At 42.1% G+C, this 24,766-nt stretch overlaps 1 long non-coding RNA gene across 1 annotated transcript in view; it reads left to right on the forward strand.

The window, feature by feature from the left end:
• LOC124711974 overlaps positions 1–24,766 on the forward strand; it is a 50,665-nt gene that overhangs the window by 6,732 nt on the left and 19,167 nt on the right. The window contains exons 2-3 of the long non-coding RNA XR_007005551.1: positions 4,768–5,013; positions 5,110–5,144. This is a non-coding gene — a long non-coding RNA (uncharacterized LOC124711974). The remainder of the gene's footprint in view (positions 1–4,767; positions 5,014–5,109; positions 5,145–24,766) is intronic.

The raw sequence follows: 24,766 nt of genomic DNA on the forward strand, positions 1-24,766 counted from the left end.
TTTCGACATGCGGAAGGCGTACGATGCGACGTGGCGTCATCACATTCTTTCTACGCTTCATGGATGGGGTCTTCGGGGTCCTCTGCCGATTTTTATCCGCAATTTTCTGTCGTGTCGTACCTTCCGCGTGCAAGTCGCGGCCTCGTATAGTTCCTCCCACGTCCAGGAGAACGGTGTGCCACAGGGTTCCGTTTTAAGTGTCTGTCTGTTTTTAATAGCTATTAACGGTCTTGCTGCGGCCGTGGGAAACTCTGTCTCCGCTTCCCTGTATGCTGACGACTTCTGCCTTTATTACAGCTCTCCCGGCATTGCAGCTGTTGAACGTCAGCTACAGGGCGCTATCCGTAGGGCGCAGTCTTGGGCTGTAGCGCATGGGTTTCAGTTTTCGGCAGCCAAGACCTGCGTTATGCATTTCTGCCGGCGACGTACTGTCCACCCGGAGCCGCAGCTTTCTCTTAACGGCGAACTTCTTTCGGTGGTGGAATCACACAGGTTTTTGGGGGTGGTTTTCAATGCCCGGTTGACTTGGCTGCCTCATATCCGGCAGCTCAAACAGACGTGTTGGCGGCATCTCAATGCACTGCGATGTTTGAGCCACACCCGCTGGGGAGCCGACCGCTCTACCCTGTTACGGCTCTACCAGGCGTTAATCCAGTCCCGTCTGGATTATGGGTGCCTGGCATATGGCTCAGCATCCCCGTCTGCGTTGCGGGTGCTGGACCCAATTCTCCACAGCGGGATACGCCTTGCCACTGGTGCTTTCCGCTCCAGCCCTGTGCACAGCTTACTCGTGGAGGCAGGTGTCCCTCCACTGCGGTTCCGATGCCAACGTTTGCTAGCCGCTTATGCTGCCCATGTTCTAAGCTCGCCCGAGCATCCTAACTATCGTCTCCTGTTCCCGCCGCCAGTCGTCCATCTGCCGGAACGTCGGCCCCGGTCGGGTTGTCCGATCGCCATACGCGTCAAGGAGCTTCTCTGCGGGCTTGGGTTTTTCCCTATTCCGCCTCCTTTCCAGACGCCTCTGCGTACACCCCCGTGGTGTGTTCCTCGCCCTTGCCTTCGGCTCGACTTGGCACAGGGCTCGAAGGACTCGGTCCCTCCAGAGGCCTTCCGCCGCCGCTTTTATTCCATCCTGGCCACGTATCAGGGCTCTGGCATTGTTTACACCGACGGCTCGATGGTTGCTGGTCGAGTCGGTTATGCGCTCACTCTAGGGGACCATTCCGAACAACGTTCCTTGCCGGCTGGCTGCAGCGTTTACACTGCTGAGCTGGTCGCCATCTTTCGAGCCCTAGAGTATATCTGCTCCTGCTCAGGTGAGTCCTTCGTTATCTGTAGCGATTCCCTGAGCAGTTTACGAGCACTCGACCAGTGTTTTCCTCGTTGCCGTCTGGTGATGGCTATCCATGAGTCCCTGCATACTCTTGCGCGTTGCGGCCGCTCTGCGGTCTTCGTGTGGACCCCAGGCCATGTTGGGATCCCCGGCAACGAGAATGTTGACCGGCTGGCGAAAGAGGCGACTAGTGCACCATCTCTGGACGTTGGCCTCCCGGAGACAGATTTGCGAGCGTTCCTACGCCGCAAAATTCTGGACCTTTGGGACACTGAATGGCGCGCCCTGCCTTCACGCAACAAACTTCGGGCCATCAAGGGGGCTACCGGTGTGTGGCACTCCTCCTTGCGGGTCTCTCGCAAGGAGTCTGTTGTCCTCTGCCGGCTGCGCATTGGGCACACTCGGCTTACGCACGGCCACTTATTGCGCCGTGAGGACGCGCCTCTATGTCGCTGCGGCTCCGTTTTATCCGTGGTTCATGTTTTATTGGAGTGTCCGTTTTTAGCTGCGCTCAGGCAGTTGTTCGCACTGCCTGACTCGCTCCCTGCCCTTTTAACTGATGACTCGGCTATGGCTGACTTAGTTTTACGTTTTATTCGGGCAGGGGGTTTTTATTCTTTAATCTGAGTGTTTCTGTTTTTATCTTCTTGTTTTGTGTTGATTCTGGCCTTTGGCCTCCGGTTTTAAACTGATTTTTTAATGTGTTTCAAGTGGTTGGCTTTTCCTTTTTTATTTCCATGGTCGGCCAACCACCGTCACACTCTGTGTGCTTTTAGTTCGTTTTGTCTGGTCTTTGTCTCAGTTTCTCTTGTTCAGTGTCGTCTGTGCTCTATTCTGTTACTCGTATTTTATTCTCTGTGGGTGTTTTTTTAGTACTTGGACAAAGGGACCGATGACCGTAGCGGTCTGGTCCCTTTAATCCCCCCAAACCAACCAACCAACCATTGTGCATCTTTTTATATTGGTATGAGTACCAACCAGATGTCCAGCAGGATCAACAGCCACTGCCCAACCGTGGTTAAAGAGCAAAGTATACCACCCTGTGGCACAACATGCAGCTGAACATAACATCCTTGATTTCAATGGCTGCTTCACAACCATAGGCCATCTCGATCCTCCCCTCCAGCATCCGGTTTTCTGAACTGTGCAGGTGCGAATTACCTTTACAACCCATTCTCCCCACTCCTGAAATCATCCATGTCCTGTCACCTCGCCTTTTTCACATGTTGCCTCACTCTCATTATTTTTTGCTCTCTGTCCAATGTACCTGTCCATCTTTTCCCCTTCCCTTATCCTCTCCTTTTCATCTCCCTCCCCATACTCCACGGCCTCCTGATGCTGTGCCTTGCAGTCTTCTCATGTTGCCATCCACTTCCTGCATGCTCTGACAGGCAGCATGCCCCCCCCCTCCCCCCCCCCCCCCCCCCCCCCCCCCCACACACACACACACCAGTACCCTGCTATCCCTCCCCTTTCCCCTACCCACCCCAGACATTGTGATGCATTGTGGTCTAAGCTGCTGTACATAGCGGTCATGTGTACTTGGTTGTGTGAATGTACTTATGTGTTTGTTTTCTTTTCTGGAAAAGGCTTTATGGAACAGTCTTCTCATTGTGGCTACCTGCAATTCAGTGTTTCTTGTTTTTGGTGGCTAACAATATATTCTTTCCTGATAGTCTATTCTTAAGCAGAAGTAAGTATGCTGTTCACTTTAGGCTTGATAATTCAGAAAAGTAATGGGTTAATAAGATGTATAAGCAGTGAACTGTAGACACAGGGAATACAAAACATTTCAGAATACAAGGGTCTGTTTTCTCATTTTGTTGTAGTCTTGAACATCAGTCTCCGTGTTATACTTTTGTCTGTGCTAATGGCATACCCTATTGCTTCTCCCTTCTCTTCCTCTTTGAGTGAGATGCTGCAGTGGCTGAGGAACTGGTCTAGCTTTCGGGATGGCTGTGATTAGAATCCCTGACAAGCCTTCCTGCTTTAAGTCACCTATCTTTTTCTTAATTGCAGCATGAACTCCATCTCAAATGACCTTGTCATCAACAGGATGGTAAACTGTAATCCTTTTTCTTTCTCGTCTGGTAATTTTCTTACCCGTTCTGCCTGTTTTCTCTTGATTATCAGTTAATGCAAAACATAATCCTTTTCCACCCATGGTGATCTTAGGTAGCTGAATCACTAAAATTGTTTTGTATACAATTTTTAAGAAATCCAATCTTCTCTCTTGCATTGCATTATTAACCAGCAGAATTTTGTACCCAATTCTCGGGTTCCATTGCTCGCATTAAGTTCCTCCTTTACAATTTTTTCTCATTTTCCACTGTGATTACGAATGGCTTATCCTTCCAACTGCAGTCTGTTTCTTCCTCATTTCTACAACTTTTGCTGTCTTTTCAGTTCCAATGCAACATGTTCAGTTTAAGAGACGTGCACTGTAGATCATTGTTTTCTTTACAGTGGTAAAATTTTACTCTTGAGTATTTTATTACATATTTGTGACCACTGTAGTTGATCAAGGTTAACTTTTTCTGTTCCTTGTTAAAAATAAAGAAACTGATTTTACAGATGTATATGTAGATATTTTAATTATGCTCTTTCATAGAATGTGAGAAATTTAATTTTTAGGAAATTATGTTTCCAGAATTTATCTTTCACTCTGTTGTGGAGTTTTCACAGTTTATGAAACTTCCTGGCAGATTAAACTGTGTGTCAGACTGGACCTTTAATCCAGAGCATAGCCATTCACAGGCCATGCTTTTACCAATTGAGCTATGCAGCCATGACTCACGATCTGCCGTCTCAGTTTCAGTTCAGCCAATACATCTCTCTCATACCCCTGAAACTGTAAAGATGCTCTCTTGCAGAAGTAGTGGTTAATCTGTGAGGGTGAATCATGAGTTGTGCCTGGTTAGCTCAGTCAGTACGTGCATTTCCCACAAAAGGAGAGATTCTGTGTTAGAGTTTTCGTCCAGTACACCATTTTTATCTGCCAGTGAGTTTCAGGAAATCACATATTCCATCCTGTAGGCAGATTCCAAAAGAAAATGGTGTTCTGATATTGCGTGTATTTTATACAGTATTGGTTTCCAGTTGATGATATTCATCCCAGTACTCCATATTTCATTAGATCCCTGTCATTCTGTGGTTGCAGCAATTTTGTCAGAAATCTTATCTCCAGACTGTTGACATTAAGTTTATTTTCAATAAAGTGAGAAGAAGGTTGGTAACTGTGGCATAGAATTTTTTTGGAAGTTTAACTAGGACAAGTGTCACCTCAACAATTTTAAAAAGATTGCCTTGAAAAGTTTGCTTTTTTTAGTGATACTGCAATGTGTGTGTCATATTAGACTCTCAACTGATAAAACTAATTATGAAAATCAGTTATTTGGATTGCAGATTGATTGGAAGTGAGCTTTATCTTACAGGCAATCTTGGTCTCCAGTAAATTCTCAGTAGTATTCCACGAACAGTCATCCAGCAGTCTTACAGAAACAATTAGTATGGTACACATCATGTATATGGAATCAACTGTCAACTCGTGTCACCAATTCAGCAGTGAGTCTGACTGGCCGATGACTGTATTACACAGTTGTAAATTCTGGGTATTGCAGTTGTGTCTACAGTTTTCTTTTCTGCCTGTCTGTATTTACTACAAAGAATCGTTTTCATAAGTGAGTATTCATCAATGCATTTTGATAAATTGCATGGTTTGTTGGAATAATGGGTAATAGCTTTCTAATGACATATAATTATGTTGTATTTTGTAGAAATGGAATGGCCAAGGAATGCTACGAACGTGCAGGTCAGTCCAGAGAATCATTTACATAGAGGATACATTGAATTACAGTAAGATTTTGCAATGCTTTTGGCATGCCTTAAGACCTAACAGCTTTGTGTTAATGTGTTGGTAAAATATAAATTGTGTGTGTGTGTGTGTGTGTGTGTGTGTGTGTGTGTGTGTGTGTGTGTGTGTGTGTGTTTCACAGAGTAACTCTGGAACACTTGGAGCACTGTTAATAATACACTGTCTACTCACAACTTACTATATGGAGAAAAAGTACTGCGGTTGCTTTGCCCCTTGAGGAGTGGGGGTGGAAAGGGTTTGAGATGTAACAATAATCACATACATTTAATATTACCACTGGCTCCATAATTTTTGTGGTACCTAAGCCAGTCTGTGACATTAAATACATTTTGGCACTAGGGTTTGGGATGGGATGATGTGTAAAAGATTTATCTTATAGTCTGAAATAACATAGATTGCTACTCACCATGTAGAGAAGGCACTGAGTGGCACATTGAAAGAAGAGTGCTTGATTTTGTCAGCTGCTTGAATAAGTCCTCCTTCAGATATAGAAAAAATGTATAATAATGCACGTCACTCACGCATACACGGCCACTGTGATCTCCTGGTGCTGAGGCTCAACTGCCTTGGCAGTTATTTAATTGAGCTGTGAATGTGAACCACTACTTTGTATAAATATTATGAAAAGGATAGTTGTTACTCAGCACCTCCCAGAGCCCCACCATCTGACCACAAAGGAGCACTCCCCTCAGGACTCAGTACCACCCAGGACTGGAGTAAGTGAATTACATTCTCCACCATGGTTTCGACTACCTCTTATCATGTCCCGAAATGAGAAATGCAGCAGCAGCAGTACATGTGTTGTGACTCACCGATCTTTCAAAGTGCCGCCGCGCAGTTACGCGTGTCCTCTACATGCGGCGCTGTCTGCCAGCCGTGCAGCAGCAGCACCACCTAAGCGGCCGGCCAGCCAGCGGCCGCTAGACTCGGACTCAGTTATGATTTGACTGTTAAAGTGACACACGTCTTACTCTGTGTACTTGAACTGTGACTTTCATTTAATGCGTCGTCCTTGAAATATATTTGTTCAACTTGAAGTTATAACAGCATGTGGGGATGTAATGGGGTGGTGGGGGTAAGGAGGAGGCTGGGGGGGGGGGGGGGGAGGGGGAGGGATAAAGCAGGATAAGGGTGGGGAGGGGTAGGAGTAGCAGGATGGGGGTTGGGGATGATAAAGTGCTGCTTGTGGGTGACAGGGGCGACAGAGAGAGAGGGTAGCTAGGTGCAGCCAAGAGATTTGACAGAGGGAGGGGGCGGAGGGTAGCGGAAAAGGAGAGAAGTAAAAAAGACTGGGAATTAAAGAAAACTGTGTAGTGCTGGGATGGGAACAGGGAAGGGGCTAGATGGGTAATGACAATGGCTAACGAAGGTTGAGGTCAGGAATGTAGGACATATTGCAGGGAGAGTCCTCATCTGCACAATTGATAAGAGCTGGTGTTGGTGGGAAGGATCCAGATGCCACAGGCTGTGGAGCAGTCACTGAATGCCCACTCAACCTACACAATTTCCTCATTCATCTCTATACAACCCCTGCTCTTAACCCTGTGGCTTATGGCTCATGGCTCATATCCCTGTAATAGACCTAGATGTAAGATCTGTTGCATATATTCGGCCACCGCCACATGTGAAACCATTCATGCGATCTACAAGTTAAGCGGCAACCACTGTGCTGCATTCTACTTCGGCATGACAACCAACAAGCTGTCTGTCCGCATGAATGACGGCCAACAAACTGTGGCCAAGAAACAGCTGGACGACCCCGTTGCTGAGCATGCCGCCCAACACGATGTTCTTCATTTTAGTGACTGCTCCACAGCCTGTGCCATCTTGATCCTTCCCACCCACACCAGCTTTAATCAATTGTGCAGATGAGAACTCTCCCTGCAATATGTCCTACATTCCTGACCTCAACCTTTGTTAGCCATTGTCATTACTCATCCAGCCCCTTCCCTGTTCCCATCCTGGCACTACAGTCTTCTTTACTTCTCAATCATTTTTACTTCTCTCCTTTTCCACTACCCTCTGTCCCCTCCCTCTGTCAAATCTTTTGACTGCACCCAGCTACCCTCTCTCTGTGTCGCCCCTGTATGCTCCAACAAGCAGCACTTTATCGTCCCCCACTCCCATCCTGCTATCCCTACCCTTCCCACTCCCCACCCCAACCTTCTCGCTACCCCCTCCACCCCATTGCATCCCCATTATGCACTGCTGCTTACAATCTGGCTTCAGCTGTCAGAGGATGTGGTTTTTTCTTTGTGTGTGTGTGTGTGTGTGTGTGTGTGTGTGTGTGTGTGTGTGTGTATTTTTAACAAAGATCTTGTAGGTTGAAGGCTCATTTTCTGACAGTCTTTCTGTTATGTGTATCTGTGACTCAGATTCTCTGCTATAATGTGAGTAGCTACTATCCCTTTAATAATATTGTTATGTTCCATCCTGGTTTTCCATTGATTGATTTAGCCACTACTTTGTGATTCACATTTTCTGAGACCTGGCTCAACAAAATCTGTACTGACAGCTCTCAAGGAGCAAAGCATTTGATTTAATCTGTGTGAGCATTTCCAAAGCATATGTATGTCAATGCTACAGTTTTATCAGGATATGAGAAATTCAGAATGAAAACGGAAATGAACCAAAACTGCTTTCATTAATTAAAGATGTAATTTTGAATCCTTAAACTGGGGAAACTAAGAAGAAACATGGAATGCATCTGAATGACTTTCACTCTCTTGACATACTGTTTGCCTCTAAGGTAGATAAATTTCGACAGTGTGTGGAAAGAATAGAGGGAGTTTGGAAGTAGACCTGAAATTCAGCTGTTAGCAGAATGACAATCATGCAAATTGACAATGAAGTTACAGAATCAGTTGATGAGTTTCTGTATTTAAGACAGCAAAAGAAAGTGACTGGATGGATAATAAAACAAATAATCAGAAGAGTGATTTTGGTAAACTAAATAGGAGTTCCAGAACAAAGCCTTTTTGTGTCATATTGCCTGTGCAGTCCCTTGCCACTTATTTTCAATCATTTTTGTGTGCTCTCTCTGAGGCAAGGGACATAACAGTTGCCATACAGCCCAGATTGTTAGTCTTGCTGTGGATGCCTACAAATTGATAATTTTTGATGTTTTTGCATTTCTCATTAAGATTTTAGTATCTGTATCAGATCATTCTTACCAGGTAAGCGTGCCACACGTGGCTACCGAATCGATGGACCAAATGCAGGACGTAGCCCATAACGAGGTGCAACATTGTCTGGCATTCTTTTGATAGCTGGTCTGGAGGTCACCTGACTGTCTCTGCCTGCAGAGAGATGCTGTAAACCCCCCCCCCCCCTCTCTCTCTCTCTCTCTCTCTCTCTCTCTCTCTCTCTCTCTCTCTCTCTCTCTCTCTCTCACTCTCACTCACTCATAATTGCCATGTGCAATCGGCTGGCTGACTTTTCCTCTCTCTGTTATTGAATAATTAGCCTGAAAATAAAATTGTTTCTATCAGACATCTTTTTTAACCTTTGTACCCACCCCTATTTTGTAAATAATGTAATGTTGTGCTGTAGTCACATTTAACAGCACAGCGTGTTTCTGTGGCATGCTGTTACACTTGGCAGTATTTGTACTGGATGGTCACATTTATTATTGTACTTCAGATACTCTGAAATGACCATTAGTTCAGGAAATATCAAATATGTTAAAAAATTAATTTCATGTTGGAAATACTGTTGTAAACATTTAACTTTGTTGAAGAAAGGTCCAGGAGTTATACGTGTATTTATGGTAATGAACCAGGTAATCAAGTGTGTAAAGATTTTTCAAAAAAAAAAAAAAAATCACATTATCACTTTCTAGCTTCTCATTTGGCATCTAGTTTCCATACTATGTTCCATTTATGAAGCTTTCAAGTTTTTCTTATGTAGAAGCCCATTTAGTGACTTTTGTCCATTCTACGCCGGTGTGCAAAACTTGGACAAAAGAAACTTTCATATAATGTGTCACTGTCAAGTTACGTAGCTCGATGAAACTTTGACTGAACATGAATCAAGTGCCACAGTGTAGTACAGGAGGCAACAGAAATGAGTATCCAATGAGATGAACAGAAATCACACTTTTATTCAAAGACAATAATTACACTGAAGTCACCAAGTTTTATGATGGTCCCTTGGACATTACAAAAAGTGGGACATGACTCTTAATAGGGTGTGCGATCACTTCAGCCAGCAATGCATGCTCTGCAAAATGCTTCTATGCTGGCCACAAGGATGGTTAGAAGTTCTTATGTAGAGTGTTCCATTCCTCCACCAGCACACTTGCCTAAAGGTTGTTGGTGCATATAGACATGCAGCAGTTTGTCTCCCCAATACATCCCTCTCAAGCTGGATGGTATTTAACTCGGGAACAGGCAAGCCAGTCCATTCACAAAATATCCTCTTGTTCCAAGAACTCGTGCATGTGTTCTGTTCGATGCAGTTGTGCATTGTTATCGTAAAAATGAAGTTGGAGCTGAACTGACCCCTGAAAAGATGCACATGTTTAAGGAGTGCAATGTTGCAATGTTTCAGTGTTACACAGTGAGTCTACTGTGTTCAAAAATTTGGGGATCAGTACACTTATGCAACATTATGCCTCTTAACACCATAACATCTGGACTACAAAAACAATCATGTCTGACAACTTTACTGGGTAGATTGTGTGTTACCACCCCCCACCATATGAGGGTATGCCCAGAATGACTGCTCAGACTGAATCTGCGCGAAGAGTACCTGACCCCACTCTTCATTCACACACTCCTTTTGCACTCGACATCGTTGCAACCGATGCTGCCGATAGGAGGGTGTTAAGGGAACACAGTGTACTGATCATCGAGCAATTAAAACCACCCCGTGCAGTCACCATGCCACTATGGAGTGATAGAGTGTATGCCTCGGAGACCTGTTAAATCTGGTTGTTAATGCACCAGCTGCTTCATATGGGTGACTTCTTGCCTGTTGCAGCGGTCATCTGCTGAAGTGGTTGACTATGGTCGACCATCTCTTTTCTTTTGGATAACAGTGCCTGTGGTTTTTAACACTCCCCATACATCTGAAACAACGATGTGAACAACACCAAACCCATGGTGCTAAACTTGTCAAGCTTTAACCTTTGTACAGTTTCCCAATGATTATTTCACTTTTACTGTCCCATGTAGCACTACAGCTATGCTGACCTCATTCTATATGGTGTACAACTTTCTGTGAATGAATGACTGGGAGATGAGAAACACCCCGATGGTCCAGGTGGAGAAGGTGCAAGGTGTCCTGCCGCATCGCACGTAGGATCACAACTCTGGGCATCGACTGTCCAGTAGCCAGCAGTAACACACCTTAAAGAACTGAGAGACATTGACAGAGAGCAAAATAATTATGCAAATGGTCCTATGCTCAGCCAGCCACGGTGGACAAACTGAACAATCTAACATAAGATAGTATCGACCACGACAGCTGCCGAAATCTAAGAACTGGCAATGGAAAAACTATCCAGTGTTTTTGGCTTTGATATGTAAATGGAAACACAACAGTTCCGGCAACTGAGAAGGAAAATCTGCATTAGTATTTTGTGCAGCAGGATGGAAGTGAATCTTGTAGTTGTAGGGTGACAAAAAGTGTGTCAAGCTTTGCAGACAATGGGCCACATTGTCAGGAAGATGCCAAAGGATGGGAAAGGGAAACTGGAGGTTTAGAACCAGTAATCAAATGAAATTTAGAACCATAGAGGGTAAACATGAAATTTTTTGAGTGGGTACACACCACCAGAGGCTTATTTTTGTACCTTGGCATAGTGCTGTTGTGTCTGATCAAGTTTTGGAAGGGTATGCAATACGACGTTCGGAATCATCATATTTGCACACAAGAATGGCACCGAGGCCATACTGGGAGGCATCTGTGGCCAAAACGAGATGTTGGCTGGGTTGGAAGGTAGCTGGTAACTGAGCAAGTTGCCAGTGTAATTTCGAATTCAACAGCATAAAAGCACTCTCAAAAGCGGACAACTATTGAAAAGAAACACCATCACATAAGAGAGTATGAAGGGACTCAACCACAGTGGCCACTTTAGGAAGAAATTCATGGTAGTATGCAATCTTTCCAAGAAAGTCCTGCAACTCTTTGACAAGGGTTGGCCACAGCAAAGCTGTAATGGCATCGACGTGCTGGCGTCCAGGCTTGATGCCAGTATGTGAGCCTTTAAAACCGACATAGACAATACACGTCTGAAAAAATTGTGATTTGTTCAAGTTACATTTCAAACCTTCAGCCTGTGGCACGATGAACAAGGTACAAAGGTTCCGCAAATGTTCATCTGTTGAGGAACTGGAGACCAAAATATCATCCAGGTAGTTAATACATCCCAGCACAGAGGCTGTAAGTTGATCCAAAAGTCATTGCAAAATAGCAGGAGCACTAGCTACCCCGAATGGCAGGTGCTGATGTCAGTATAACCCGAAAGGAGTATTCACTATGGGGATACATTTGGAATCATCATCCAGAGGCAGTTGCAAGTAGACTTCTGACAAGTGTACTTTGGAAAATATTGGCCCCACGCCTGCCCAGTAATAAGTACCGACAGTGCGCCTCCGTAGCGCAGCAGTAGCGTTACTGCCTACTACGCAAGGGGGCCTGGGTTCGATTCCCAGCAGGGGTCTGGGAGTCCTGTGTTCTCCATCTTCATTTTCATCATCGTCACCATCAACACGCAAGTCGCCGAAGTGGCATCAACTAAAAACACTCGCAATTCGGCAGCCGAACTCCGAAGGGGATATCCCTGCCAATAAATGGCGTATGATCATTTCATTTTCAGTGCCAACAAATGAATCTGAGGTTACATTAAGGCACAGTGTAACCGTGAAGTGATCCATAATCACTTCACAACTGGAGTGGCCAAGAGCCCGTCACACCAGCTTATTACTGCTGTAAGACAGCCTCTTTAGGCCAGCCTCGGAGGTGTGCACTTACCATGTAGGGTAGTATTTGTAAGTAGAAATATTGCACGATAATGTTGTATGTTAATGGGAATTGTGTAGTGTGTTATTTATACATGGAGATGCATGCAGATAATGTCATGCTCTTCCAGACTTGTTTTTCAGGTGCTTGAAAATGACTTATGAATGAAATCAGCTAATCACACAATTTAAATAAAAAATTTTGACGTTGCAGCCTACTATATACCATGTTTGCTTTTATAAAGATAATTTTGTAGCTGCCAAATTGTATAGTCTGTGTGTTTATGTTGTAGCTGAGGGTAGGTACCTTAAAAAGCTGTTTATGTAAATATCCCCCTATCATGCCCTTAAGACATCTCGAACTTGAAGTAACAGTGTTTATTTCAACACCCCTCAAGTTTCCCTTGTCTTTTGAAGTTTCCCTTGTCTTTTGAAGTTTCCCTTGTCTTTTGAAGTTTCCCTTGTCTTTTGAAGTTTCCCTTGTCTTTTGAAGTTTCCCTTGTCTTTTGAAGTTTCCCTTGTCTTTTGAAGTTTCCCTTGTCTTTTGAAGTTTCCCTTGTCTTTTGAAGTTTCCCTTGTCTTTTGAAGTTTCCCTTGTCTTTTGAAGTTTCCCTTGTCTTTTGAAGTTTCCCTTGTCTTTTGAAGTTTCCCTTGTCTTTTGAAGTTTCCCTTGTCTTTTGAAGTTTCCCTTGTCTTTTGAAGTTTCCCTTGTCTTTTGAAGTTTCCCTTGTCTTTTGAAGTTTCCCTTGTCTTTTGAAGTTTCCCTTGTCTTTTGAAGTTTCCCTTGTCTTTTGAAGTTTCCCTTGTCTTTTGAAGTTTCCCTTGTCTTTTGAAGTTTCCCTTGTCTTTTGAAGTTTCCCTTGTCCTCTGAAGTTTCCCTTGTCCTTTGAATCACAATTAATTAAATACTACAATACGACTTTCTCATTGCTGTATCTGGCTGTTAACACCCTCTGTACCTTATCATGTACAAATAGCTAAGCAGTCCATGGGTACCTGATGTACGGGAGGACTGCATTGATGATAGGCCCTCTGTGCAAGTTAGATGAAAGATGCACAAAACAGAGTCAACACTATAAGGTGCATGTGGTTATGAAGCTTATTGTTTTGATCGTATACTGCTGCCGCTCCTCCCGATATTGCTGTTAATGTGAAAGTCTTTGTTCTACTGAAACAGTTCCCTCTTGTGTGTCTATTAGCCAGTTTAAGAATAGGATTAATCTAGGATAAACATTTCATTCAGGTAGGTCAGATTTCTCGCTGGCAGGTTTGCTAGTGTCTTCTCAGGCCAGTACAACTGCAGCTGCCTGATGTTCAACTTGGTTTCCCCTGTAATAGAAGCTGACAGGTGAAAGGTCTGCATGCTATGTCGCAGTTCATCTTGTTAATAATTACGCCACTCCTGTTCAGTTCCAAACATACGGCTCCCACAAACTTACCTTGCCGTAGCAGTTCGCTACTACAACTTTGACACTGTTTACAGAATAATTCAAGTGTGAACTGGCTTGCTGAAAAGAGGGTAAAGGCTCCATGATATTGCATGGACAATCCTGACCTCTGCTTTACCTAAATACAATTGCTTCTTGCATGTATCAGTACATGTACATTCTGCCTGGGACAGGCAGGTGGTGAACCGCTCTCTCGCACAATGTTTGAGTTCAATTAGTGATATCACCACATGTCTGCCACCATCTTCTGTGACCAACAGTACCTCCTGTGTCTTTCCTTAGACAAACTTCCTCAAGGTCATCCACCTTAGTGGGTATGTATTTGTGGTGTAACATTTGAATTGGGCTCATTTGTTGCTAATCGAAAATTGTATTAAAATATAAAATCATGCTACATCTGTCCTGATCTCAACCACTGTTGTAGTATTACTATGGTAGAATATATCTAAAAACAAAGATGATGTGACTTACCAAATGAAAGTGCTGGCAGGTCGACAGACACACAAACAAACACAAACATACACACAAAATTCAAGCTTTTGCAACAAACTGTTGCCTCATCAGGAAAGAGGGAAGGAGAGGGAAAGATGAAAGGATGTGGGTATTAAGGGAGAGGGTAAGGAGTCATTCCAATCCCGGGAGCGGAAAGACTTACCTTAGGGGGAAAAAAGGACGGGTATACACTCGCGCACACACACACATATCCATCCACACATATACAGACACAAGCACTGCCAAGATAAGGACTCCCCTCATCTTTACTTTGAACCTGTGGCAACCTGAGAATAGGGAACACTATCACTCCCCTCCCTCCTTTGAAGCATCTGCTGTCTTTTAGACGTACAAAAAGAAAACTCAACTGTAAAATATTTAGCTTACACACAAAAGAACATAGAAGTATAACACTAAATGTGTTATAAACAAAAGTCCTCCCTCCTATCCTCTTCCTCAGCTGATAGGTAATCACTTATGCTTCCAAATAACACATACATTCAAACTGAAATGTTAACTACTTTCTCCTACTTCCTTGGTCTTAATCCATTCTCCTGTATGGATCATGCAAGGTTTCTGCATTTTCTCTTCTTCCTACCACTATGACTTTACCATCAGTAGATGATGACACTCATGTCAACGCACCTGGAGCATCTTGAAATGGCTTCAGACTACCAACATGAACAATAGTTGTATGAGTCAGTAACTGGAGCTATAGTGGCCAGCACGAAAATAGGGCTTCAAGGTCATCTTGCCCTCTTACAGCATTGCCAGTTTTTTTTATAGCGATAATTTCAAATGTTCGTAAAAATTTAAAAAAAATTGGGCAACTATTTTTAGTCTAGAATATGATGGAGTACTTCCCAAAAGAAAATTCTCACTAGCTGCTAGGAAAAAACCTGAAAACTAATGTACAAGAAATTTTGGAGGAAAATAATTTTTTACTTCATCCTTTGGCAGCAGTAGAATCACTAATGTAATTGGACTGAAAAAAATATGAACATCCTCAAAGTTTACAGATGCATATGCTCCATCTTTTATTTTGGAAACATAAAAGCATTCTGAGATAAAAAAATAAAATATTATAAGAGGTGTGATACTGTGACAACTGCGTAGTGAAAAATGTAGTCGCTGATGAATTTTCTTTCTCTAGGACCGTGAAGAAACTTCCCGTGAGAAAGTTGATAAGAAAACTACAAAATTATTTTTGGTAACATTTCAGACATCATTATTGTATCGTATTGTGTACAGAGGCAAATTACTTTTGTGATATTCCGTGCGCAGCAGTGTGCGAGTCGTAGGCCGTTGCCAAGAGTTTTGTGTGGACGGCTCGCTTTAATATGCCCAAGAATATTTCCTACTTCCCGAAAATATTTTATTGGCTGCTAATACATATCCTTCGTCATTGCATCCACCACTCAAAACACCAATATACGCTACGCAAAAGTAACTGTAGTTATTTTGAAGCCAATATTTTCACTGCAGCTGAGCAAAATGTTTGTTCAAAAAGTTTTGTGAAACCCAAGTTTTATCTCAATTTGCTGTAAACCTATTATTCTCAGCATGCAATATGTGCTTGGTACACAAAAACCTCGTTCTTACTACTGCAATGTCCCTGTCTTGTGTTACAAAGTTCGTCCATCATTACAGTTTCTGAATTAAAATCCAAGTGGGCGAAGAAGACAGTGCATTGAAGTGACTACCAGAATAATCAGTTTTATCACGGACATTACCCTGTATTTCTCTAGCCATTGGATACTATCCTCTGTCATACTAAAGTAATACAGTTCTATGTTCTAGCTTTTCGTAAAGTCGTCAAATATCATAGATTTCTACACTCTTCTTGGAAAATCAGAATAGGTGCTGGGAACGTTCTGATGATGTTACTACACACTCTCTCTCTCTCTCTCTCTCTCTCTCTCTCTCTCTCTGTGTGTGTGTGTGTGTGTGTGTGTGTGTGTGTGTGTGTGTGTGTGTGTGTCTATATATATATATATATATATATAATGATATAAATAAAATAGAAATAAACGTTCCACATGGGAAAAATATATTAAAAACAAAGATTCCAAACGGGAAAGCGCTGGTAGACAGACACAATAAAAAACACACAAACACACACACACACACACACAGAATTTCAAGCTTTCACAACCAACGGTTGCTTCGTCAGGAAAGAGGGAAGGAGAGGGAAAGACGAAAGGATGTGGGTTTTAAGGGAGAGGGTAAGGAGTCATTCCAATCCCGGGAGCAGAAAGACTTACCTTAGGGGGGGAAAAGGACAGGTATACACTAGCACACACACACACAAGCGCGCACACACACACACACACACACACACACACACACACACACACACACACATCCATACATACATCCATCCATCCAAAGGCCTTTTAATGTGTCTGTATATGTGTGGATGGATATGTGTGTGTGTGTGTGTGTGTGTGTGTGTGTGTGTGTGCGCGAGTGTCCTTTTTTCCTCCTAAGGTAAGTCTTTCTGCTCCCGGGATTGGAATGACTCCTTACCCTCTCCCTTAAAACCCACATCCTTTCGTCTTTTCCTCTCCTTCCCTCTTTCCTGACGAAGCAACCGTTGGTTGCGAAAGCTTGAAATTCTGTGTGTGTGTGTGTGTGTGTGTGTGTGTGTGTGTGTGTGTGTGTGTTTTTTTTAAAAAAAATTGTGTCTGTCTCTCAGCGCTTTCCCGTTTGGTAAGTCATGGAATCTTTGTTTTTAATATATATAGACACACACACACACACACACACACACAATGAACTGCATTACCCTTACTATGAAACAGCCACTAAATCCTTTTATGAAAAAAAGGAGTTAAATTTCGGATGTACAAGTAAACTGAATGCAGTAAGATTATATCTGAATGTAAAGACATTAGATATAGGTTTTTAGGAAAAACTGTTGTTAATTAATGCAGAATTGACAATCTTATTTTAATTGACAGTTACTGTCAAGTAAACTGATCGCCACCACTTCTGATAAATTTATCAGACGTCTACTGTAAGGCAAAAACATTCGCAGTATGTCCTCTATAACTGAAATGAATAGACAAACATTTAAATCAAGACAGCTTTTTACATAGATGGCACTTACCTAAACTGAAGGATCTTCTGGCTCTGTGTCTTCAGATTCACTGTTGCTTGTTTCAGCCAGGTGTATCATCACAGCTTCCACTATGGTGTCTCTTAAACCCTGGTTTAAGAAATCAGTTTCTTGCAATGCTTCTGTGTGTTTTACACGCCTCTCCCAGTCCTCCTGAGTAACATTGTCAAGAGTTTCGTGTGTTAGCTTCTCGACATCAGCAAGTTTTAAAGTAACATCAGCAAGTTTTAAAGTAGTATTTCTTTTCACTACTTCTTGCTTTGGTTGGGCCCATATCAATTCAATGGGATTATACTGGCAGTGATATGGTGGTAGACGTACCCTTTGGTGTCACATTTTGTTTACCAGTGGATCTAATCCGTAAGTCTTTTTGCCACCTCTGATTTCTTCCTTACACAGGAGTGCAGTCTTTGTTTCATCAACTCATTCTTTCTCTTTAACCATTCCATAATATCTGCCTTGCACCAATTTGAACATGGCAGCTTTTCTATCTGAATGGAGTGGTAGCTGGCATTATCCATCACGATAAGTGATCCTTCTTCCAGCGCAGGCAGCAGTTGAATAAACCAATTCTTAAAAACTTCCCCATTCATTTCTGAATGGTAATTGAATTGGCAAGAACTTTTCCCACCACAAAAAACAAGTTTGGCCCCCCTGTGGTTAATGAACCAGTGTGGTCAATGATTAATCAGCCACCTCTACCTGTAGGCACTTTCAAACTGCCGTTTCCTTTGGAGTCGTGTCATATATACTTATTGGTGTGGTTCTGTGAAACCCAAGTTTCATCCAAGTACCCAACAGGCATGTTGTCTTCAGCATGCAAAGAGTGCATTGTATGTAAAATCTTCGCTCTTGCTGCTGCAATGTCTCTGCATTCCATTAAGAATTTCCGTCCGTCATTACACGTCTTGAATCGGAAACCAAGGGAGCGGAGAAGACGAAGAACGGAGGTCTCTGAGCTTGAGTAATTAATTTTTTCACAGAGGTCAGCCTGTATTTTTTTAGCTTTTGGATACTCTCCTCTGTCGTAATATCCAAGTACAGTTCTATGCACGAGCTCTTTGTTAAAATCGTCAAAGTCAGTTGATTTCAATTCATGTTCGTATCTCTTTCTTGGATAATCGAAACACTCATTCATGTTTGGAGATTCTTCCAATGACACAGATTTGGTAATATGGCCTACAGTTGACTTGGAGACACCACATGCCTTAGCAGTAAGTTTATAAATTTTGTGCAAAATTTAAGTTATTCCTCGCTTCTTCATTGTTGGCCAGATCAGTAAAAATCTTGAGTACACTCGATATGATAATTTTTGATTGTTTATGAATGTCTTTCTGCCCTATACACACACCGACCGGAGGAGAACTAAAAGTACTCCTACATTCCAGAATGAGATTCTCACTCTGCAGCGCTGTCATGAAACTTCCTGGCAGATTAAAACTGTGTGCCGGACCGAGACTCGAACTCGGGACCTTTGCCTTTCGCGGGCAAGTGCTCTACCAACTGAGCTACCCAAGCATGACTCGCGCCCCGTCCTCACAGCTTTACTTCTGCCAATACCTCGCCTCCTACCTTCCAAACTTTACAAAAGCTCTCCTGCGAACCTTGCAGAACTAGCACTCCTGAAAGAAAGGATATTGCGGAGACATGGCTTAGCCACAGCCCAGGGGGTGTTTCCAGAATGAGATTTTCACTCTGCAGTGGAGTGTGCGCTGATATGAAACGAGGAGACAAGGTACTGGCAGAAGTAAAGCTGTGAGGATGGGGCGTGAGTCATGCTTGGGTAGCTCAGTTGGTAGAGCACTTGCCCACAAAAGGCAAAGGTCCCGAGTTAGAGTCTCGGTCTGGCACACAGTTTTAATCTACTCCTACATTGTTGTTCACCACCGAACACACGTCAAAGCACCTTTCTAAAGACAGTAAGACATTGCGATCAGATGTGACCACTCGATATAGCACGGTAACACTGAGCTTTCAGCTGCTCTGACCTACCGCACCGCTAACGATACCTACATGGCAACAAAGCCGAGGAGTGGGCGAATCACAGCCCCTGCTGGTGGCAGACAGTGGCAGAGGCAGTGGCAGTGACCTTGAGGACTCTGCTTTTGTGCTGGCCACCTTAGTTGTTTACCAGCGATATTGTTTCAACCACATTATAAAGCATGTAATAATGAGTTACAAATTTCTTAGTTTAAACTTTTGGAATGTATGTGTTTAATAACGTTACCCACTGACCAACATTATACTGTGGTAATCTGCTCTCTCAATTTCACAGTCGCTCTTGGCATTCCAGGACTCTTGTGTTTGGTCGCTGAACCCACCTCCAAATATCTCCTCTATTGTTTTCATGAAGTCCTTGACGGAGTCTCTGTCCTTTCCAACTCTTGGCCTTATTTTGTCAAACAGCCACTACATAGGCCTATGCCTCCCATAAAGTACCCCAAATGGACTTTTGAGTGTACGTTCTTAAACTAAGAATAAATACACATCCTGATCATTATGATGCGCATTCGCAGAATGATTCAGTATTCTTCAGACTGTGTGATTCACCCTCTCTGTCCTACGATTAGCCCTAGGATGCCATGCTAATCTTTAATTACATGGCTGCTTTAACGAATCTGACTTAAAGTTTCTCTCTGCTCAGTGGAACTCGTTTCTGGCTTTCCAAATTTGGACACCCAGCTATTGGCCAATGTTTGTTGCCACCTGTTTGTTAGGTACTGCCATCATTTCTCCACAGATAGAAAAATGATAAGTAATAGTTAACACTAATTCCCAGATGTAGCCCTATTGAATGGCCTGAGGATATCCAACCCAATCATTTTAAAATGTTCAGTTGTTCCTGGTAACCTCTGCAAAAGTAATAACTTGTATCTCATATCTGGCCATTGCACACAATGTACACAACCCCTTACATTTCAGTCCACATCTTTGTTTCTGGTTTCCACAAGTAGTGTTACGCTACTCACAAATTTGTAATTCTACAGACCCATGTCTTAACAATGTGTGGCCTTGCATTTCTTTCCGAACTCCTCTTTTAGCTTTGCTGGCACTACAACCTGCAGCCTCAACCTCTTTGTCTGACACATTAACCACCCATCCCACACAATGATTTGTGGCTGTAGGTCATCCAGCGGTAGGTTGATGGAAGGAGGCATGTAGGTACGTATCTGTGCTGGTGGGCTTTCTATATATTCTATGGCCAAGTTTACCAACAGGCTTCCGGTAAACTTCAACAATTAGGAAAGGTAGCACTCCACTCTTTTCTGTCCCATAGTAAATTGAAGTCTGCTGTGCTGGATGTCTGCTGCAATAGGCGAATCCGTAGTCCCTCTCAGGTTCATTACCAGCAAATCTGGTCGCTATCTGAGGCCTTCTAACATTCTGATGACTTAAAGTGTGAATGTGTGTGTGTGTGGCTTACACTGATTTATTTCCCCAAAACCACATTCCACTGCTTTACAAGGTGACTGACTTGGAATTTTGCAGCCCCTCTTCTTTACGGGATAGTCGGCTGCTGGAAAATCTCTTGACGTCTTCTCCATCGAATAGTGCTAGGTACAGGAACTTTTAAGCCTCTTTCTACTTATAAAATGAGTAGACATACAAACTTTCCTTTTCATCAGTTAACGATGTATTTGACTTTCATGCACAACGTTTGTTTCACATAACAATAGTCAATGACACAATAAGCACAGAGCAGCATAAAAACTCCATGGTTCTTCCTTACACACACACACACACACACACACACACACACACACACACACTAAAATCTCTATAGATTGCCGCATCTACTTTCTTCCTATGACTAATTTTAAACCGGCACACACATGCATATGACGCGCAGTAGGTAGGATTTTACCATCCAACATTCATATCTAGAATATCGTGTGTTCGAGACGATAGAAGACTGAGTGGTTCTAGAATTTACACAGAAATTCTCGAATCACTACATATCCCCCCTCAGATCGAACGTGCGATATTTTATATATAATCATTACGCAAATAATATCACTCATAATAACACTTCATATTTTAACAGTATACAATTTTTTACATATGTTTATGTACATATCCCCTCCTTTCCATACCAATTCTCTGTCCTCTCTGGAACAATCTTTTGCTTATTGTTTCTGTATTCTTTTCTTATTTTACTTTGTTATTAAGACATGAGCATTTACTCATGGTTTTAGTCATCTTTACTAATATTGAGGAATTGTGAGGACGCTTTTTCTTTTCTTTATTTCCTTTTTCAATCGAAAACTTTAGGTCTTTATGACACATAAGTAATCTATTTCTATTCTTATCTTTTTGTACTACCTTTTTCCTAGTGTGTATTATTTTCATTAATTGTAGCTTGGAGCCGGCCGCTGTAGTCACAGGTTCGAATCCTGCCTCGGGCATGGATGTGTGTGATGTCCTTAGGTTAGTTAGGTTTAAGTAGTTCAAGTTCTAGGGAACTGATGACCTCAGATGTTAAGTCCCATAGTGCTCAGAGCCATTTGAACCATTTTGTAGCTTGGAGGAACTCTGGACGAAATGAAAGTGTTCTTTTGACACTAATTTACTTCCACAAAACATAATAATGCTAGTCGTTCACAGAATTTACACTTTCCAGGATAATTCCTATAAAATTTGACTTTTGTCACGATACTGTCCCCTTCTTCTAGGATCAGCACCTATTCCTTGCTTGTGGGTTGACCTTATGAGAGCAGTTCCTCTTTCCATTCTGGTAGGTATGCCCCTTACAAAACATCTCTATTTTTTAGGCCACGATCGTCCTATCTCCATGTAGGTACGTCTGCCCTTTATACTTAGTGAATGCCAGGTACACCCCCCTTATCCATTCTGAGTAGGATTCATGGTTCATTACCTTAATATACATTTCTATGTATACCATTTAAGTATCTTTGGGTAAAGATATAAATCTATTTTAAGCTTCGCATTCATTCTTTAATATATCATTCACTCCCTAGAGTCCTCCTCTACTTATAAACTTCTATACTTTCAATAGATATTATGTCTATATATACTACTGACATCTCCCTATCCTTCAGTTCATCAGTTTTTATTGCACTGATGTTGCTCATGCCTTTTTCTTATTTACCCATCACTCATTACTATTTTATAACTGTTCGTTATGTATGGGCACCTCTCCTTATGTATATTCGGTGTAGAACCGTCATAACTCCCCATGTATGTGTGAAATTCCCTATGTACACACCTTTTCCCCTACAACACCTGGCAGTTCTCACATCATGACAGGCTTTGTCTTATATACTTTAATGTTTGCATAGAAGTGTAGATTTGTCTATATGTGGATATGTGTTCGTGTAGTCTGATTCTTCAGTGTTCTTATCTAAAAATAAGATGCAGGTTATTCGTAACCAAGGAAATAAGGAAGGACTTCAGCGATAGAAGTTTATGAATATGGAAAGAGGGAAAAGATAGACAGGTCCTCAAGATGAGAAGTAAAAAAGGAAGAAATAGATGTGGTTGCTAGAATCGAAGAAGAGAAAAAAGATAGCCCCAAAGAGAGGAAAACCTCCCCACCCCCCTTCCTGAGGATCCCTACCTATCAGGTACTCGAATGAGATGCCGGAGGAGGTTTGGTGTTAAATTGTCTCCTACAGAATGGACTTGTTCCACTTTCACCCTCGAGGTCCCCGAAGGAAATCCTAGCCACCCTATGGAAATGGAAAATGAAGAAGAATCAGGCACACTTGGTTGTGAGGGTTGTTTGAAAGGTGTGATGTGTGTTTTATGTTATCATGATTTATCTGTTCTTGTAAATCAAGCTTTTATCTACAATACCCACCCCTTTCAAAATTTATACAACCCCTCCCATCTAGATCACATTTCATAAAAGGCATAAAATACTCTATACAAAATAGAAAATCTATACACTATGGTATAACAGTTGTTAGCTAGTCACATCATATTATATTTTCCACAAATATAATGCTCTATTCAATTTATTTTGTCTAGACATCACATTTTTTTCCTTCTGTGATTATCGTAAGTTCTCTAAGTTGTTCTCTATTTTATGATCATATTCAGTTTTTTTAAGCAATAAGATTATAGGATAGTTTTAGAATTTAAAGGAATTTGGTGCAGGAAAACTATTTGGTAGAAACACTGAAAACAACTTGGGATCTGACGGTAGTCACTCCGCCCGTTAACTCAGAATGTTAATGTCCCTGGGGGATAGATGACTCTGCCCGGATCCCATGGATCTGATATTAACTTTTCCTGTGCACTGGCAGACCAGTAATTTTCTTTAAATTTCTTTTGAAAGTCCTCCCAAGAAGAAAAATTCTCAATATTTACAGTACTCCTTTCTAAGGCTCCCCCTAAAAGGTACCCCACAGCAAATTCGATCTTCTTGGAATCTTCCCAATTTTTTGGTAAAGCCTGATTAAATCTTTTTAAGAAATGGGTCGGGTGTACATTTCCATCCGGCCTAAATTTAGGGAACTGTCTAGATAACCCTGAACTAGCTCCCCATTGTCAATCAGTCACAGCTTCACTAGTTAATACAACATTAGGTGAAGTTACCCTTTTTTCTACTTTGTCTTCTACTTTGTCCACAGTTCTCTATACCCTTCCTGGCATCAGTGAGTTCAGAAGAAGGAAAAGACAATACGTTCCTGGATGTTATTCTCTCAGTAACTTCTCGATCTATAATTTCCCCAAATTGTTCCTCCAAACTAATTGCATTTTTAATATCAGAGTTAGTTACTTTCTCTTTGAAATTTCTTTCTACATTGTCTACCCGTGTGCTGATACCTGTAATTTGCGACTGAACAATTGGCGTTAACTCAATCTGCTTATCTACACTCTCTTGCAAAGTATACAACCCACGTCTTACATAATTATACTTAATATTGTACACGTTTTCAAAAGAGCCTAACTTCTCAGTAAGTTTGGATTCTACATTATTACATTTGTTCTCAATGCTAAGGTCTAACCTTTTTGACAAATCCTGAAAGGTATCATTCTGTTTCTGACGAAGGTCGGTAAACATATGATTTATATGAGTAGTCAAAGAGTTTGTCAACTCATTTCTTGGATCTGCTTTTAAATTCTCTACCTCAGTACTTATTGCGTCGAACTCAGTCTTCAAAGCACCCATGCCCTTGCGCAGATTACTATTCTTCACTTTGAGAGTCCCAACAAACCCAAATTTGTTGTTTGAATATTTAGTGTTTCCCTGAGCATTTAAAGCTTCACTCTGGGTATTTAATTGCAAATCTAATGTATTTAACTTAAGACTTTGAGCATTTAATTGAGAATTTACCAACCCTAGAGTCGCACTCTGAGCATTGATTAATTTTATCAACTCAGCCCAGTCAGGCACTTTCTTGCTAACTTTCATGGCCAGTTCTTAAGTATCCTCAACTTGTTGTATATTCTCCATACTTTTATATGCTTTAGCTCTAGTAAGCATTTAAAACTAACTTAAAATATGATAATGACACAATAAAAGTTCACTCGACAGTATCTTGTACCACTTCGTACTAAAGTAAT

This window comes from Schistocerca piceifrons, chromosome 8, assembly GCF_021461385.2.
Source record: "Schistocerca piceifrons isolate TAMUIC-IGC-003096 chromosome 8, iqSchPice1.1, whole genome shotgun sequence".
Taxonomy (NCBI): Eukaryota; Metazoa; Arthropoda; class Insecta; order Orthoptera; family Acrididae; genus Schistocerca; species Schistocerca piceifrons.